General features: G+C 43.5%; 1 long non-coding RNA gene across 2 annotated transcripts in view; it reads left to right on the top strand.

Annotated features, from left to right (window-relative positions):
* The window catches only part of LOC144819393 (uncharacterized), a 152,202-nt gene that overhangs the window by 34,410 nt on the left and 98,100 nt on the right, over positions 1-19,692 (top strand). The window contains exon 5 of one of the 2 annotated variants that reach the window (XR_013607339.1): positions 3,462-4,702. The exons of the other annotated variant lie outside the window; for it this stretch is intronic. This is a non-coding gene — a long non-coding RNA (uncharacterized LOC144819393). Of the gene's footprint in view, positions 1-3,461; positions 4,703-19,692 lie in introns of those variants that run through there. 2 annotated transcript variants of the gene reach the window in all.

Below are 19,692 nucleotides of genomic sequence, written 5' to 3'. Positions count from 1 at the left end.
ATCACGGGGTCGAGGTGGAGTTGATCGGAGTGAATTGAAAAGAGAGGAATTGGTGAGAGGTTAGTCTGGAGGGAATTGTTTTGATAATCCGAGAGGGAGGCAGTACTATAATGAAGATTACGGGACTAACGGAACAGATGGGTATACTTATGCATAGGACAGCCACAAGCAGAGTAGGGGCCAGGTGTCAGTACCCATTGATCAGCCAGGGCCTTATGTCTGAGGGCAATTAATGGGGACTGACGAGAATTTTCTAGTAGATACTGGTGCAATGAATAGTTCGATTGCGCGTTCCCTGGTCCCAGGGGCCTCTCTGTCCGGGCAAAATAATGTCTCAGTTGGATTCTCTGGAATCCCAGTAGTGAGCCCCATTTCTAAACCTCTCTCACTTACCGTAGGTCCAGTTACGGTGGCCTCTCCATTTTTGTTGACGTCACATTGTGGGGAAAATCTGTTGGGACTGGACCTGTTAAAGAAATTGCATGCAAAGATTTATTGTTCCCCTGACGGTGTGTATTTAACTATTCAATCGCCTGATAAGCATACTTGGCAATGTTTTGTGAAAAATGAGCCCCTCCCTCCCGAGTTTTCTGTTATCCCGCCTACATTGTAGGCAACTGGTAATACGGATGTTGGTCTTTTAAAGATCCCGCCAGTCTCTATTACCTTAAAACCGAATGCTCGACTACCACATATTCCACAGTACAAGATCTCACCGGCTGGTGAGAGGGCATTGTTAGCAATTATACAGGATTTGATTGACAAAGGCGTAGTGTAAGAAACCGCTTCTAATACTTGTAATAGTCCTATATTACTAATTTTGAAAAAGGCCCCTACAGAAAGTGGTCCCGATTATGCTGATACTTAGCGTTTTGTAATTGATTTGCAGGAAACTAATAAAATAGTGGTACCCCAATATCCAGTGGTCTCGAACATCACTACAATTCTTACTATGATTCCTCCCACTGCAAAGTATTTCTCCGTTATAGATTTGAAAAATGCTTTCTTTCCAATCCACCCTGATAGCCGTCATATTTTCGGCTTCTCGTTATCTGGGCCCAGCTTTAGATTTGCTACGCTCCTCAGGAGTATACCGTATCTATAGTCAAGCACTGAAAGCAGTATTGGATGAATTGACTTTGCCCTCAGGAAATATACTCCTCCAGTATGTGGATGATTTGTTAGTGGCTTCAGATACTGAGGAAGGTTGTAAGGAAGCCACGCTTAAAATATTGTTTCATCTAGCAGATAATGGTAACAAAAGTATACCTTTCTAAATTCCAATATTGTCGACAGGAGGTGACCTACCTTGGTCATCTACTGTCGAAAGAGGGGAGGAAACTAACTCCTCAACATGTGGCTACTATTTTTAGCATGCCAGTACCTCGTACTCAACATGATGTTCATGCATTTCTTGGCATAACCTCTTACTGTCGCCAATGGATTCCTAACTTTTCCCTTCTTACTAAACCTCTCTTGTACTTAACTACTAAAGATGTGCATAAACCACTACCCTGGACTGATGAATGTCAGAAGGCTTTTGACTCTTTAAAATCTGCACTTTGTTCTGCACCTGTTCTAGGGACTCCTGATTACCGGAAGCCTTTTGTGCTCCATGTACACAAGGTGGACGGTTGCTCGCTTTCTGTGTTGACACAAGGATTTGGTGGTAAGCAACGGCCTTGCGCTTATTTTTTGGCGGTGTTGGATAATGTCGCCAGAGCACTTCCTTGCTGTATAAGGGCTACCGCTGCAGTCTCGGTGGCCATTCGACAGTCAGAAGGACTCGTTTTGAATTCTGACCTCACAGTGATGGTACCGCACGATGTGGATACATTATTGAACAAAACAAAGACCAGCACCTTACAAGTGCACGTCTCACTGGATATGAATTGACTCTATTTGCTCCTCATATTCCTATCAAAAGGTGTGCCACTCTGAACCCAGCCACGTTACTACCCCTCCCTTCGGATGAGCCAAACAATGATGTACATGATTGTATATTTCGAACTGAGGAAGAAACGAAGGGACGGGTGGACCTCACAGACACTCCCCTATCTGACCCCCAAGGGGAGTTGTATGTGGATGGCTTTTGTTTCAAGTTACCAGATGCCACAACGACAGCTGCGTATGCTATAACCACCCTCTGTACAGTAGTTGAGACTTCTCGAGTTCCCTATCAGTCAGCACAGGCAGCTGAATTAGTAGTATTGCTACGAGCCTGTGAGTTAAGTGAAGGATTGAGAGTAAATATTTATACTGATAGCCAATACGCCTTTGGCTTGGCTCATAGTATTGGCAAATTGTGGGCGGAGAGGGGTTTCCTCACTTCGCATGGCCAAAGAATACAACATGGCCCTTTGATTTTAGGATTGCTAACTGCTTTGACATTACACGAAAAAGTGGCAGTGGTGAAATGTAGTGCACATAAGGCAATAGTGGACACTGTGGGAGAAGGGAATACTTTTGCTGATCAGATAGCGAAGGAAACTGCTAGATCTAAAATGTCTCCCATGTATGTGAGCTTGGCCAGATGGGTCGAGGAGACAGATATGTTTGATAACACTATGGTAAGTGTCCAAGAAATACAGAACGAAGCTACTCCTGCTGAATTCGCCCTTTGGGAAAACGAGGTGGGGAGATTAGACGATAATGGTTGTTGGATTGATCAACAAAGATGGATGCTTCCCAATACACTAGTTAACGCTGTAGTGACCATAGCTCATGGAACAGCACATGTTGGAGCGAAAGGTATCTGTGCCTTGTTAGATCCAGTTTGGATTAATCCTAATATTTCCAAAACTGCCGCCCATTTAGTCCAGCATTCTATGGTCTGCCTACGACACAATCCAGGGGGGCGGGAACTTGTTCTCAGTGGAAATTTTGCACCCCTGTCTTTACCATTTGAAGTGCTCCAGATGGACTATATCTAATTAGAACGGGTGAACAATTTGAAATAAGTTTTGGTGGTGGTTTGTGCTCTTAGTAAATGGGTGGAAGCCTACCCCACCAAAGAAAATACTGCTCTAGCAACAGCCAAAGCCCTGATTAAAGAGTTCTTCCCCCGATACGGATTACCTAGGGTGATCTGGACAGATAACGGGAGGCACTTTCATGCTGATCTTATCAAACATGTGTGTAATGGGTTACACATAAAACAAAAATTTCATGCTGCTTGACATCCCCAGTCAGCAGGGTTGGTGGCAAAATATAATGGAAGTTTGAAGTTGAAATTGGCAAAAATTCAAGAAAGCACTGGGCTGAAATGGCCTAATGCTTTGCCCTTAGCTTTAATGTCCTTACGCATTACCCCACATTCTCGATCAGGATTGACACCATATGGGCGACCTGCTAATATTTGGGGCGTTCCACGACCTAGAAACTTTCGAGAGATTAAATACCCTATGATGACAGACTATTTGTATGCTTTGACTAAAGACCTCCGTTCTATTAATCAACAGGTGTCAGCCGTATTGCAGCCCCTGTCGGAGGGTCCTGGACATCGTTTGGAACCCGGTCAATGGGTGTTGGTGAGGAATTATCAGCAGAAATGCAGTCTGGAGCCTAGGTGGACTGACCCTGTCCAAATTCTACTGGCTACGCGGACAGCGGTGAAGGTGAATGGTCGGAAACATTGGATTCATATATTACATCTGAAGAGGATAGCTCTGCCGCTTCCTTTTGATCAACCAAATCCGGAAAGCGTTTTGACCCAGGAGAGTGAGCAAGCTCCTCGTTTGGTTCCTTTTTCTGACGCTCAGAAAATTAAGAAAGGGCAAGAACAAGGAGCTTTGGGAACGGAAGGGGCCTTATCATCTGCATTAGAAATAGCCCCGGAATCTGTTGTCCCCATTGATACACGAGGAGTTCATGATAAGTCAAGTGCCACAAATGTATCCTCATCTGTTTTGTTCACTGATCAGGAAGTACCTGGTCATGCTCGATACAACCTGCGGCCCAGAAAATGACACGGTACCCCAGATGAAAAGGGTAGGAGATAGGGAGAGACTTGAGTACTAGGTTTTGCTAGAATTGTTCCGGGGTGCTGAGCGAGACACTGGACTGAACACGTTGAGAGCCGGGAACGTTACATTGCTCTGTTCAGAAAGAAAGACTAAGCTACATGCCGAAAAAGGTGCCCAGGTTGTGATTTTCTTTCTGAATTGTTTGTGGAAAAACCCTCGACGCAAGGATCTGTTTCTCTTTTTGATGAACGAAAGGAGCCTGCCTTTGAGGCTCTAGACAGACACAGGAAAGAAGCACCCTCTGGCAGGTTGGACTGTGTTCCCTTAGTATAGTTTGGACTTTTAGTTAGGATTTATCCCTTTGGTCGTTTTATTCATGAGGAGGAACGCCCTCTCGCTCCTCGATATATGCCTAATAATGTACCTATGTTTTCTTCTTGGACTACGTGTGTAAAAGTAGTTTTTGTAATTACTATTGCAGTTTTCTTGATCATAGTAATGAGTGTATTTGTATACTTAGAATTTCGTCATCCCATGCACACTGTATTAGGAACTACTACCTCACCACCTGAGCATTTCTTTTTCACTTTGGCCCCACATAAAGAAAGGCATCGTCAGACCTATACTAAGAATGTATTTGTTGAAATGTTGCATCAAACTCACAGTACCAATATGACAAATTGTTGGGTTTGTGGCCTTCTACCGTCAGTAATGCATAGACATGATCTCTTCATTTCGTTACCTTTATCTTATCTGGGAAGCTGTGAAGCTTGGTTTAAATTGCTGTCCATGATGTATATGCATTACACGGTAGACGCATCTCGTTATTCCGAAAAGGACTAGGAGATGATTTTGGCCTATATTGCAGTACATCAGGGTTTAGACCCACAGGGAAACAACGGGGAGGGGTTGCTTGATCCAAATGCTTGTATGAATCTGTACACTGAATATGAAAACATTACATGGCTGCAGAGTGAGATATTAGACTTTGCAGAATGTAATTTTACTCAGTATTTCCAGCAGTTTCAAGATTAAAATGTTACTGATGACAAAGCCATCCCAGTACCTATATTGAATAGTACCTCTGCATTTTGTGTACAAGGTGCTGGACATATTTCAGTAGGAGACAGTCATTGTAACTATACCTATCGACAGTGCACCTTTAGTAGCCCACCTTTGTTGACATCTCCAAATGTTTATTTTGTATGTGGTGAAAACGCTTATACTTGGCTTCCCCGAGGGTGGGCAGGTTGCTGCTATTTGTCCTTTTTGTATCCACCAGTTTATATAGCACCCTCCAATTATCATAAGGATCATCAATTGGATGGGGAAGGTCTGCCTGTAGTACGGGATAAAAGGGAGATTGATACCACAGAAATAGACCAAACTGATACTCCTGAACAGCATTTTATTGACATTGTAAAAGGAGTATTTCCTATTTGGGGCCCAATCATCACTAGCAAGGAAGTAAGGCGTCTGTCTAGGGTAGTTGAAAGAGTAATAAATACCACAGCAGGTATACTAACTAATTTGACTGTAGAGCTTCAGGCTACGAGACTCGTCTCGCTTCAAAATCGGATGGTTTTAGACGTTATCTTAGCAGATCGAGGAGGACCTTGCCGGAGGACCTTGCCGTGTGATCGGCAGTTCCTGCTGTGTGTATATTCCTGATTCCGCCCCATCTGTTCATTTGACTATTCAAAGGTTACACCGTCTGGCTTCTGAAGTACATGCAGATACAGGTACCTGGTCCCTATCCAGATGGTTTTGGGGTCTGTAGTCCACATGGGGTTGGAAGATTCTAATGATCTTAGCTGGCATAGTAGGAGTTATCTTTACCTGCTGTCTTTGTATACATTGTGTGCCTGCCTGTTGCTCTTATTGTGCAACAAAAATTACTTCCTCTGTGACAAAGTCTTCCCCTGCTGTAGTAAAAGCCCAAATGGTTCAGCAAGAAATATGAGATATGATGCAAATTGATGAGGGTATTTTTGAGGAGTGGTCTCTTTAGTTAGCTACTTCATGCTAAAAGGGTGGTTCTGAGGGATAGAATCAAATTCCTGTAATCACAGTAATCTTTTGTTAGCATGATGTATCTATCTGTATGTGTAATCTCCAATATTCGCTATAGCTTTTATCTACCTAGTTAAGTTGATAGGGAATTCCTTTACCTGTTGTTTTTCTGCATTCCTTAAACACGAACCGAAAACCAGACAGACGCCATTTTGTTTGTACACACATTAGATTCGGCAGCGGTCACGTGCTGTCCTCCAAGTAGTCAGTAGGCCCCTGCTAGTTGAGTTATAAGAAGCAGCTGAATACACACTATTCTTTCTCGTCTTGAGACCCAAGGTCGCATCTGGCTTCAGTGGTGATAAGCGCATTCCTAAAGGTGCCGTGCCTGTGCTCCCAGGCACCGAGACGAAAGGGAGTCACCCCTCCTGACCCTCCCCAATAATAGTAAAAGCAGACTTTCAAACTAGCCTTGTGTGCCATATATGGTCTTTCCTTCTAGCTTCAGTGCCAATTAGTATCTTTCCATGTACGGTGATCTCATGCATCATGATAAAGGTATTTATGACATGTATTGACTATGAACCGGCAGTCCTCTCTGCGCACCGGCTGGGTGACGACAGAGAGGCTCCTCTATAGAGTATTTTGTGTTAATAAACAATTGATTTTTCTTCACTGCCAACTGACTGAATATTTTGGTAGAACGATATTGGGGCTATTAGAAGGTATAGATCCTTATGTTATTTTTATAGTACGTCATACCATCCAGATATACCTAGAATCGCAGGTCCCCGATTCCCCCGTTACTGTATGCTGCTGATGCGGTATTGTTAGCCCTCACTCCAAATGCTTTGAGGCATCAGGTGGACGTTTCTTCCTCCTTTCTGCAAAACCTGAACCTAAAAAACAACTATACTAAGTCACACATTATGTCTTGTGGACTGGGTAAATTAAGGCTGAATAAAATGAGTATTAACGGGAGAGAACTGATGAGTGTTGACAACTTTTGTTATCTATGGTTCACTTTCAGGTCATCAGGGTCGTGGAACCCCCATCTTGCTCAGACCAATCTTAAACTAAACAAATCTGCCAGTACAGTCCGTAACCTTATCAGATCAGACATCATGGGTGCTGGCCTACCACCATTGAAGGTATATAACTTGTAGTCCATCACTGCAGCTACTAATGGTGCAGGAGTTTGGGGTTTTAATAAATGTTGTTCTTTACAGGTCGAAGAAAACAACTTCTAGCGACGGTTGCTGAGCTTACCACCGTCCACCTCCAGACTTAATACCCACTTCGAGTTAAACCAGGGATTCATAGCAGATAAGGTTCAGCTGGCACCACTTCTACTATGGGTTAGCATTTGGTTCAACCCAGCAGCTAAGCTTTGCAAGGACATTATACTCAACTGCCTAACGGTGGGCAAGGCCTATTCTATAGCATGGTTAAGCTACATACGGGAAACTTTAGGGTTTATCTTCCTGGTTCATTGAGCCCTGCCGTATTCCTAAAAATTATAAAGAGGAGGTTAACATATTATTTAAGGACTATTGATTTTGAATTATTGCAGTTTCTGATACACAGGCGAACCTCCCATGTACATTTCTCTGGATTTGTCAAGATAAGAGCAGACTCTTCTGTTTTGCTTCAGAGCAGGGCCAATTCATTGGTCCTTATTTTAAAAGAAATATTTTAGATCCAAAGGGAAACATAGTTTCCACCTGTCCATGTGACAATCATTCTGCACAATCACTATTGCACTTAATGTTCTTTTGCAAATGGCACAGCTCAGCACAAAAGCACTTTCTGACATTTGTTACGGAGGCTAGCATTCCGACGTTGTAGACCAGCTCTCCTCCACTTCAAATTGCTAAGTTTACCTGAAACTGCTTACTGTTTCTGTGCTTTTCTGAAAGTAGCCATTAGGGCTAGAAAAACTATGATAGGTTAATCGTTCAAATCATATGTGTAATGTGGGTTAGTATATGGTGTTTTTTTGAGCCGTTTTGGTCTAATTTCAGGGGACACTAGGAGAGCAAAGTGGACCTGATCAGAGGTTTTTGTTCTCTCTCCTTTCCCATCACTTTTTTAAAACCTCAGCCAATTCCCCAATGAATGTAATGGTGTTTTAAAATTTAATCATGATTTCCACTTTTTGCTCTTTTTTGGCATGGTTATTTGAAGTACTGTGGAATTTAAAAGCTGTTCATGTAGATATATCCTTTTGATCTGTTTTCAACTCAATGTAAGAATATTTTAAACATTTTGTGAGATCATGGTTACTCTACACTAATAGCGAATAATATTATTCACTATTCGTGTAATAAAAAATGTAGTACTGTTATCTGGAATATGTCACTATATGGCAGCTGAGGTAAGAAAGAATGCTTTTAAATGTATGTTTTATGTGTGCTTGCAGGTGAGAGTGTGAGTATGTGTTTAAGAGTGTGTGTATGTGTAAGCATGTGTGTGAGAGTCAAAGTAAAAGTCAAATAAGGTGTGATGTCACTTCTGCTACCCCAGGCATTTTGGTGAATTGATGTCCATGCCAGGAAAATTGCTCCTTTAGAAATTCTTCCTATACTCTCACATCTAAGTAACTCACACATTACATGACAGCCCATTTAGATATGTGCTCCACCAACAGTATAACATAATGCTCTCTCAAAGTTAAGAGATGGAAAGGATGCACAAAATCCAAACCCAACTTTTTCTACGGTTCAACTAAAATTTCAACAGGAGACATAGGTGCACTCAACACCACTTTACCCTTAACATTCTTAGCTCAAGAAACACAATCCTTGACTACTTCTTCAACTAGATGGTACAACCGGCCGCCGGTGCAGTTCTCTTACTTCTGGCTTGGTGAGACTCCTCCCAAGATGACCTTCATGTGCCAAGGATACTACTTTATCTTTCAGGGTTTTGGGCGGAATAACTCTTTTGCCCTCGAACAATTCATCTCTTGTCCGATTCCACTCTTCCCTCACATTCCAAAAACACTTCAAATTTTCCCAAAAAGTTTACACCCTGACCAACCACTTACAATAAATTCCCAGAGACCCTTAGTCTCAGTGGGGCAGATTTATGTTAACTGGCGCATCCCCAGGGATGCGCCAGTTAACATGCGCCACAGTGCGCCACTGCTCCGCCACCCATGGTGCGCTGCATTTATGATGCGGCGCACCATGGTGCAAGGCAGTGAGGATGCGTGACGCATCTCTCGGTGTACGGGTGGCGCATTGAAGGAGTCATGTCGCAAGTGCGACATGACTCCTGCAATGCACAGGAGCCACCTATTCAATGCATTGTGCGTCACCCTTACGCCTGCTTCAAGCAGGTGTAAGGAATTGATGTAGAAAGTGGCTGAGTGAAATCTCATAGATTTCACTCAGCCACTTTTAGGAGGCGTTCTTGCGCAGGAACGCCCCCCCCCCTGCGCAGGAACGCCTCCTTATGGCGCAGGGGTTTCCAACGTGACGCATCTCCTAGATGCGACACGTTGTAAATAGGGTGCATTGTTTGCGCCGCCGTTGCGTCACATTACGTGACGCAATTGCGGCGCAAGGAGGCGCAAGGGCATCATAAATCTGCCCCAGTATCTTCTTCTCCAGCCACTCTCCATTCATGCATAAATATACTAAGGATAACGTGTTATTGCAATGGCTTTTAACAGGGTCATTTGATGAGAAAAAGATACAGTATTTACAGGATAATAGATTGTTCGCTAAGAGAAGCTGGCAAGAGATGTTCGATTCTTTAAATTATGGCAAAAAGAGGCGAAACACCGACGCATAAGGGAGGAAAAGTTGCTCAAAATAAAGGGAGGTCAGACTATAACCCAGAAGGCTATAGCATACGATAAAGAACAGACTGAAAAAAGAATTGATTGTACGGATAGACAGTTTAGGTTGCAGGTAGATAAGAGCTATATAGTTTGAATCGAGCCGGAAGATGAAATAGAGGACTTATTGAATACGCGTCCACCGCCCCCTTATGCTCCGCAGCGAGTATACCCTGCGGTACCTCTTGCTACGGCCCCAGCCAAGACAGCTCTGCAAGCTACGGCGCCTGTTGCATCTACAGTCCCCGCTCCTATGGGACCAGCTCATGCTCCTACTTCCTCAGCGCCGGCTACGGCTATTTTATTGACTGGCATTTTGTCACCCCCCATTATGTCCCCAGTAGTGCTGACTTCGCCGGCCCGGCTTGGCCGTCATTGTCTGCCAGCTCGACCCCTGCTATGACTGGTTCAACCCCCTCCCATGTCCCCGGTACACTTGGTACACGGCGGTTGTATACCCGATCTACGGTGGGGTATGAGGAGAAGCAGTTGCTATTAAATCAAGCATCTCGGTGGGTACGGAATCCCATTTATACCCTTAAAGATATATGGAGGACTCTTAGGGACAAGAGCCGGTTAGGCAGCAATATGCTCTGGAAGCCATGGCCAATCGTTTAATCTCCCTATAGAGCAATGTTTCGCAGATGGGAGAGCCCCTCAGGTTCTATATGACATTGTGGATCGGGCGCATAAGTTTGAGTTAGGATTCGAAGATGTGTACAGAAATGTCAAGACTATAACAAAATATCGAGAACGGTTATTTTCGAAATGCCCAAACAGGGACTCTCCGCACCCTATGCGGGAAGTCCATCCTATTTATCATCCTGAGCTCTCGGAGCTAAGAGATGCCAATGATCAAGTGACCAGACCTCATGTAGAGGCACAATTTCAGGAGCAGTGGGTATATACTCCTTGGAAAAGGGGTGAGGTCCTTTCTCTGAAATCGCAACTACCTGACCATCGGAAGAATCCCACTGCTTATTACAAAGAACTCACTGAGGCTGCTTCATCGGCCGTAATGACATTAGCTGATATAGAATGGTTTTTCGGTTCACTGGTCCCCGTTGATGTGTGGTGACAGGTACATGATCACAATCATGCCACTGAGTTGGGAGGAACTTGGGAACAGTTTAAGGACTGGGACAGGGATCGTAAACCTGGTGATAAACCAAGTCCAGAAATCTTGGCATTACCGGGTCGGATCATCACGTCTATGCATTTTTTGATTCCACCCCGGAAGGTAGATTGGGATAAGGTAACCGCCTGCAAACAAAAGAAAGATGAGAGTGTTTCTGATTTCTTTACTCGATTTGAGGGGGTGTTCATTGATTTTAGTGGACAAGATCTGTCAGTAGAAGGTGGCATAAGATTGTTTGTTAATCGCTTTGTTACCAACTTGTACCTGAAATCTCTGCACAACTACAAGCGGCAGAGAGTACCTAGACTACCTCTACGCCTTCTGTTATCCTGAGTATGGCTCAATATTATGAACATAGAGAAAATGAGAGTAAAGACAAATCTGACAAGAAAACGAAGGACCTAAAAACTCGGGTATTAGTACAGCAAGTAATTAGAGGACGAGGCAGGGATGGAGGAGGAAGAGGATTTGTCCCGAGGGGGGCGGGAGCAGGACGAGGCGGAGGTCCCGCTGTCACTTTAGGAGTGAACCAATGTGCTTACTGTAAACAGGAAGGGCATTGGCGAGCTCAATGTCCTTTGTTATTAGCTCAAAACGGAGCAGTAAGAGGAAGAGGACGGGGTCGAGGTGGAGTTGATCGGAGTGAATTGAAAAGAGAGGAATTGGTGAGAGGTTAGTCTGGAGGGAATTGTTTTGATAATCCAAGAGGGAGGCAGTACTATAATGAAGATTACGGGACTAACGGAACAGATGGGTATACTTATGCATAGGACAGCCACAAGCAGAGTAGGGGCCAGGTGTCAGTACCCATTGATCAGCCAGGGCCTTATGTCTGAGGGCAATTAATGGGGACTGACGAGAATTTTCTAGTAGATACTGGTGCAATGAATAGTTCGATTGCGCGTTCCCTGGTCCCAGGGGCCTCTCTGTCCGGGCAAAATAATGTCTCAGTTGGATTCTCTGGAATCCCAGTAGTGAGCCCCATTTCTAAACCTCTCTCACTTACCGTAGGTCCAGTTACGGTGGCCTCTCCATTTTTGTTGACGTCACATTGTGGGGAAAATCTGTTGGGACTGGACCTGTTAAAGAAATTGCATGCAAAGATTTATTGTTCCCCTGACGGTGTGTATTTAACTATTCAATCGCCTGATCAGCATACTTGGCAATGTTTTGTGAAAAATGAGCCCCTCCCTCCCGAGTTTTCTGTTATCCCGCCTACATTGTGGGCAACTGGTAATACGGATGTTGGTCTTTTAAAGATCCCGCCAGTCTCTATTACCTTAAAACCGAATGCTCGACTACCACATATTCCACAGTACAAGATCTCACCGGCTGGTGAGAGGGCATTGTTAGCAATTATACAGGATTTGATTGACAAAGGCGTAGTGTAAGAAACCGTTTCTAATACTTGTAATAGTCCTATATTACTAATTTTGAAAAAGGCCCCTACAGAAAGTGGTCCCGATTATGCTGATACTTAGCGTTTTGTAATTGATTTGCAGGAAACTAATAAAATAGTGGTACCCCAATATCCAGTGGTCTCGGACATCACTACAATTCCTACTATGATTCCTCCCACTGCAAAGTATTTCTCCGTTATAGATTTGAAAAATGCTTTCTTTCCAATCCACCCTGATAGCCGTCATATTTTCGGCTTCTCGTTATCTGGGCCCAGCTTTAGATTTTGCTACGCTCCTCAGGAGTATACCAGTATCTATAGTCAAGCACTGAAAGCAGTATTGGATGAATTGACTTTGCCCTCAGGAAATGTCCTCCTCCAGTATGTGGATGATTTGTTAGTGGCTTCAGATACTGAGGAAGGTTGTAAGGAAGCCACGCTTAAAATATTGTTTCATCTAGCAGATAATGGTAACAAAAGTATACCTTTCTACATTCCAATATTGTCGACAGGAGGTGATCTACCTTGGTCATCTACTGTCGAAAGAGGGGAGGAAACTAACTCCTCAACATGTGGCTACTATTTTTAGCATGCCAGTACCTCGTACTCAACATGATGTTCATGCATTTCTTGGCATAACCTCTTACTGTCGCCAATGGATTCCTAACTTTTCCCTTCTTACTAAACCTCTCTTGTACTTAACTACTAAAGATGTGCATAAACCACTACCCTGGACTGATGAATGTCAGAAGGCTTTTGACTCTTTAAAATCTGCACTTTGTTCTGCACCTGTTCTAGGGACTCCTGATTACCGGAAGCCTTTTGTGCTCCATGTACACGAGGTGGACGGTTGCTCGCTTTCTGTGTTGACACAAGGATTTGGTGGTAAGCAACGGCCTTGCGCTTATTTTTCGGCGGTGTTGGATAATGTCGCCAGAGCACTTCCTCGCCGTATAAGGGCTACCGCTGCAGTCTCGGTGGCCATTCGACAGTCAGAAGGACTCGTTTTGAATTCTGACCTCACAGTGATGGTACCGCACGATGTGGATACATTATTGAACAAAACAAAGACCAGCACCTTACAAGTGCACGTCTCACTGGATATAAATTGACTCTATTTCCTCCTCATATTCTAATCAAAAGGTCTGCCACTCTGAACCCAGCCACGTTACTATCCCTCCCTTCGGATGAGCCAAACAATGATGTACATGATTGTATATTTCGAACTGAGGAAGAAACGAAGGGACGGGTGGACCTCACAGACACTCCCCTATCTGACCCCCAAGGGGAGTTGTATGTGGATGGCTTTTGTTTCAAGTTACCAGATGGCACAATGACAGCTGCGTATGCTATAACCACCCTCTGTACAGTAGTTGAGACTTCTCGAGTTCCCTATCAGTCAGCACAGGCAGCTGAATTAGTAGTATTGCTACGAGCCTGTGAGTTAAGTGAAGGATTGAGAGTAAATATTTATACTGATAGCCAATACGCCTTTGGCTTGGCTCATAGTATTGGCAAATTGTGGGCGGAGAGGGGTTTCCTCACTTCGCATGGCCAAAGAATACAACATGGCCCTTTGATTTTACGATTGCTAACTGCTTTGACATTACACGAAAAAGTGGCAGTGGTGAAATGTAGTGCACATAAGGCAATAGTGGACACTGTGGGAGAAGGGAATGCTTTTGCTGATCAGATAGCGAAGGAAACTGCTAGATCTAAAATGTCTCCCATGTATGTGAGCTTGGCCAGATGGGTCGAGGAGACAGATATGTTTGATAACACTATGGTAAGTGTCCAAGAAATACAGAACGAAGCTACTCCTGCTGAATTCGCCCTTTGGGAAAACGAGGTGGGGAGATTAGACGATAATGGTTGTTGGATTGATCAACAAAGATGGATGCTTCCCAATACACTAGTTAACGCTGTAGTGACCATAGCTCATGGAACAGCACATGTTGGAGCGAAAGGTATCTGTGCCTTGTTAGATCCAGTTTGGATTAATCCTAATATTTCCAAAACTGCCACCCATTTAGTCCAGCATTCTATGGTCTGCCTACGACACAATCCAGGGGGGCGGGAACTTGTTCTCAGTGGAAATTTTGCACCCCTGTCTTTACCATTTGAAGTGCTCCAGATGGACTATATCTAATTAGAACGGGTGAACAATTTGAAATAAGTTTTGGTGGTGGTTTGTGCTCTTAGTAAATGGGTGGAAGCCTACCCCACCAAAGAAAATACTGCTCTAGCAACAGCCAAAGCCCTGATTAAAGAGTTCTTCCCCCGATACGGATTACCTAGGGTGATCTGGACAGATAACGGGAGGCACTTTCATGCTGATCTTATCAAACATGTGTGTAATGGGTTACACATAAAACAAAAATTTCATGCTGCTTGACATCCCCAGTCAGCAGGGTTGGTGGCAAAATATAATGGAAGTTTGAAGTTGAAATTGGCAAAAATTCAAGAAAGCACTGGGCTGAAATGGCCTAATGCTTTGCCCTTAGCTTTAATGTCCTTACGCATTACCCCACATTCTCGATCAGGATTGACACCATATGGGCGACCTGCTAATATTTGGGGCGTTCCACGACCTAGAAACTTTCGAGAGATTAAATACCCTATGATGACAGACTATTTGTATGCTTTGACTAAAGACCTCCGTTCTATTAATCAACAGGTGTCAGCCGTATTGCAGCCCCTGTCGGAGGGTCCTGGACATCGTTTGGAACCCGGTCAATGGGTGTTGGTGAGGAATTATCAGCAGAAATCCAGTCTGGAGCCTAGGTGGACTGACCCTGTCCAAATTCTACTGGCTACGCGGACAGCGGTGAAGGTGAATGGTCGGAAACATTGGATTCATATATTACATCTGAAGAGGATAGCTCTGCCGCTTCCTTTTGATCAACCAAATCCGTAAAGCGTTTTGACCCAGGAGAGTGAGCAAGCTCCTCGTTTGGTTCCTTTTTCTGACGCTCAGAAAATTAAGAAAGGGCAAGAACAAGGAGCTTTGGGAACGGAAGGGGCCTTATCATCTGCATTAGAAATAGCCCCGGAATCTGTTGTCCCCATTGATACACGAGGAGTTCCTGATAAGTCAAGTGCCACAAATGTATCTTCATCTGTTTTGTTCACTGATCAGGAAGTACCTGGTCATGCTCGATACAACCTGCGGCCCAGAAAATGACACGGTACCCCAGATGAAAAGGGTAGGAGATAGGGAGAGACTTGAGTACTAGGTTTTGCTAGAATTGTTCCGGGGTGCTGAGCGAGACACTGGACTGAACACGTTGAGAGCCGGGAACGTTACATTGCTCTGTTCAGAAAGAAAGACTAAGCTACATGCCGAAAAAGGTGCCCAGGTTGTGATTTTCTTTCTGAATTGTTTGTGGAAAAACCCTCGACACAAGGATCTGTTTCTCTTTTTGATGAACGAAAGGAGCCTGCCTTTGAGGCTCTAGACAGACACAGGAAAGAAGCACCCTCTGGCAGGTTGGACTGTGTTCCCTTAGTATAGTTTGGACTTTTAGTTAGGATTTATCCCTTTGGTCATTTTATTCCCGAGGAGGAACGCCCTCTCGCTCCTCGATATATGCCTAATAATGTACCTATGTTTTCTTCTTGGACTACGTGTGTAAAAGTAGTTTTTGTAATTACTATTGCAGTTTTCTTGATCATAGTAATGAGTGTATTTGTATACTTAGAATTTCGTCATCCCATGCACACTGTATTAGGAACTACTACCTCACCACCTGAGCATTTCTTTTTCACTTTGGCCCCACATAAAGAAAGGCATCGTCAGACCTATACTAAGAATGTATTTGTTGAAATGTTGCATCAAACTCACAGTACCAATATGACAAATTGTTGGGTTTGTGGCCTTCTACCGTCAGTAATGCATAGACATGATCTCTTCATTTCGTTACCTTTATCTTATCTGGGAAGCTGTGAAGCTTGGTTTAAATTGTTGTCCATGATGTATATGCATTACACGGTAGACGCATCTCGTTATTCCGAAAAGGACTAGGAGATGATTTTGGCCTATATTGCAGTACATCAGGGTTTAGACCCACAGGGAAACAACGGGGAGGGGTTGCTTGATCCAAATGCTTGTATGAATCTGTACACTGAATATGAAAACATTACATGGCTGCAGAGTGAGATATTAGACTTTGCAGAATGTAATTTTACTCAGTATTTCCAGCAGTTTCAAGATTAAAATGTTACTGATGACAAAGCCATCCCAGTACCTATATTGAATAGTACCTCTGCATTTTGTGTACAAGGTGCTGGACATATTTCAGTAGGAGACAGTCATTGTAACTATACCTATCGACAGTGCACCTTTAGTAGCCCACCTTTGTTGACATCTCCAAATGTTTATTTTGTATGTGGTGAAAACGCTTATACTTGGCTTCCCCGAGGGTGGGCAGGTTGCTGCTATTTGTCCTTTTTGTATCCACCAGTTTATATAGCACCCTCCAATTATCATAAGGATCATCAATTGGATGGGGAAGGTCTGCCTGTAGTACGGGATAAAAGGGAGATTGATACCACAGAAATAGACCAAACTGATACTCCTGAACAGCATTTTATTGACATTGTAAAAGGAGTATTTCCTTTAATGGGGGCCCATCACCACTATCAAGGAAGTAAGGCGTCTGTCTAGGGTAGTTGAAAGAGTAATAAATACCACAGCAGGTATACTAACTAATTTGACTGTAGAGCTTCAGGCTACGAGACTCGTCTCGCTTCAAAATCGGATGGTTTTAGACGTTATCTTAGCAGACCGAGGAGGACCTTGCCGTGTGATCGGCAGTTCCTGCTGTGTGTATATTCCTGATTCGGCCCCATCTGTTCATTTGACTATTCAATGGTTACACCGTCTGGCTTCTGAAGTACATGCAGATACAGGTACCTGGTCCCTATCCAGATGGTTTTGGGGTCTGTAGTCCACATGGGGTTGGAAGATTCTAATGATCTTAGCTGGCATAGTAGGAGTTATCTTTACCTGCTGTCTTTGTATACATTGTGTGCCTGCCTGTTGCTCTTATTGTGCAACAAAAATTACTTCCTCTGTGACAAAGTCTTCCCCTGCTGTAGTAAAAGCCCAAATGGTTCAGCAAGAAATATGAGATATGATGCAAATTGATGAGGGTATTTTTGAGGAGTGGTCTCTTTAGTTAGCTACTTCATGCTAAAAGGGTGGTTCTGAGGGATAGAATCAAATTCCTGTAATCACAGTAATCTTTTGTTAGCATGATGTATCTATCTGTATGTGTAATCTCCAATATTCGCTATAGCTTTTATCTACCTAGTTAAGTTGATAGGGAATTCCTTTGCCTGTTGTTTTTCTGTATTCCTTAAACACGAACCGAAAACCAGACAGACGCCATTTTGTTTGTACACACATTAGATTCGGCAGCGGTCACGTGCTGTCCTCCAAGTAGTCAGTAGGCCCCTGCTAGTTGAGTTATAAGAAGCAGCTGAATACACACTATTCTTTCTCGTCTTGAGACCCAAGGTCGCATCTGGCTTCAGTGGTGATAAGCGCATTCCTAAAGGTGCCGTGCCTGTGCTCCCAGGCACCAAGACGAAAGGGAGTCACCCCTCCTGACCCTCCCCAATAATAGTAAAAGCAGACTTTCAAACTAGCCTTGTGTGCCATATATGGTCTTTCCTTCTAGCTTCAGTGCCAATTAGTATCTTTCCATGTACGGTGATCTCATGCATCATGATAAAGGTATTTATGACATGTATTGACTATGAACCGGCAGTCCTCTCTGCGCACCGGCTGGGTGACGACAGAGAGGCTCCTCTATAGAGTATTTTGTGTTAATAAACAATTGATTTTTCTTCACTGCCAACTGACTGAATATTTTGGTAGAACGATATTGGGGCTATTAGAAAGTATAGATCCTTATGTTATTTTTATAGTACGTCATACCATCCAGATATACCTAGAATCGCAGGTCCCCGATTCCCCCGTTACTGTATGGTGCTGATGCGGTATTGTTAGCCCTCACTCCAAATGCTTTGAGGCATCAGGTGGACGTTTCTTCCTCCTTTCTGCAAAACCTGAACCTAAAAAACAACTATACTAAGTCACACATTATGTCTTGTGGACTGGGTAAATTAAGGCTGAATAAAATGAGTATTAACGGGAGAGAACTGATGAGTGTTGACAACTTTTGTTATCTATGGTTCACTTTCAGGTCATTAGGGTCGTGGAACCCCCATCTTACTCAGACCAATCTTAAACTAAACAAATCTGCCAGTACAGTCCGTAACCTTATCAGATCAGACATTATGGGTGCTGGCCTACCACCATTGAAGGTATATAACTTGTAGTCCATCACTGCAGCTACTAATGGTGCAGGAGTTTGGGGTTTTAATAAATGTTGTTCTTTACAGGTCGAAGAAAACAACTTCTAGCGACGGTTGCTGAGCTTACCACCGTCCACCTCCAGACTTAATACCCACTTTGAGTTAAACCAGGGATTCATAGCAGATAAGGTTCAGCTGGCACCACTTCTACTATGGGTTAGCATTTGGTTCAACCCAGCAGCTAAGCTTTGCAAGGACATTATACTCAACTGCCTAACGGTGGACAAGGCCTATTCTATAGCATGGTTAAGCTACATACGGGAAACTTTAGGATCCCTGGGTTTATCTTCCTGGTTCATTGAGCCCTGCCGTATTCCTAAAAATTATAAAGAGGAGGTTAACATATTATTTAAGGACTATTGGTTTTGAATTATTGCAGTTTCTGATACACAGGCGAACCTCCCATGTACATTTCTCTGGATTTGTCAAGATGAGAGCAGACTCTTCTGTTTTGCTTCAGAGCAGGGCCAATTCATTGGTCCTTATTTTAAAAGAAATATTTTAGATCCAAAGGGAAACATAGTTTCCACCTGTCCATGTGACAATCATTCTGCACAATCACTATTGCACTTAATGTTCTTTTGCAAATGGCACAGCTCAGCACAAAATCACTTTCTGACATTTGTTACGGAGGCTAGCATTCCGACTTTGTAGACCAGCTCTCCTCCACTTCAAATTGCTAAGTTTACCTGAAACTGCTTACTGTTTCTGTGCTTTTCTGAAAGTAGCCATTAGGGCTAGAAAAACTATGATAGGTTAATCGTTCAAATCATATGTGCAATGTGGGTTAGTATGTGGTGTTTTTTTGAGCCATTTTGGTCTAATTTCAGGGGACACTTGGAGAGCAAAGTGGACCTGATCAGAGGTTTTTGTTCTCTCTCCTTTCCAATCACTTTTTTAAAACCTCAGCCAATTCCCCTATGAATGTAATGGTGTTTTAAAATTT

The sequence above is a fragment of the Lissotriton helveticus genome, chromosome 2_1 (genome assembly GCF_964261635.1).
Source record: "Lissotriton helveticus chromosome 2_1, aLisHel1.1, whole genome shotgun sequence".
NCBI classification, from domain to species: Eukaryota; Metazoa; Chordata; class Amphibia; order Caudata; family Salamandridae; genus Lissotriton; species Lissotriton helveticus.
Note: the sequence above shows the minus strand (reverse complement) of the source record. Positions and strands in the feature narration are given on the sequence as shown.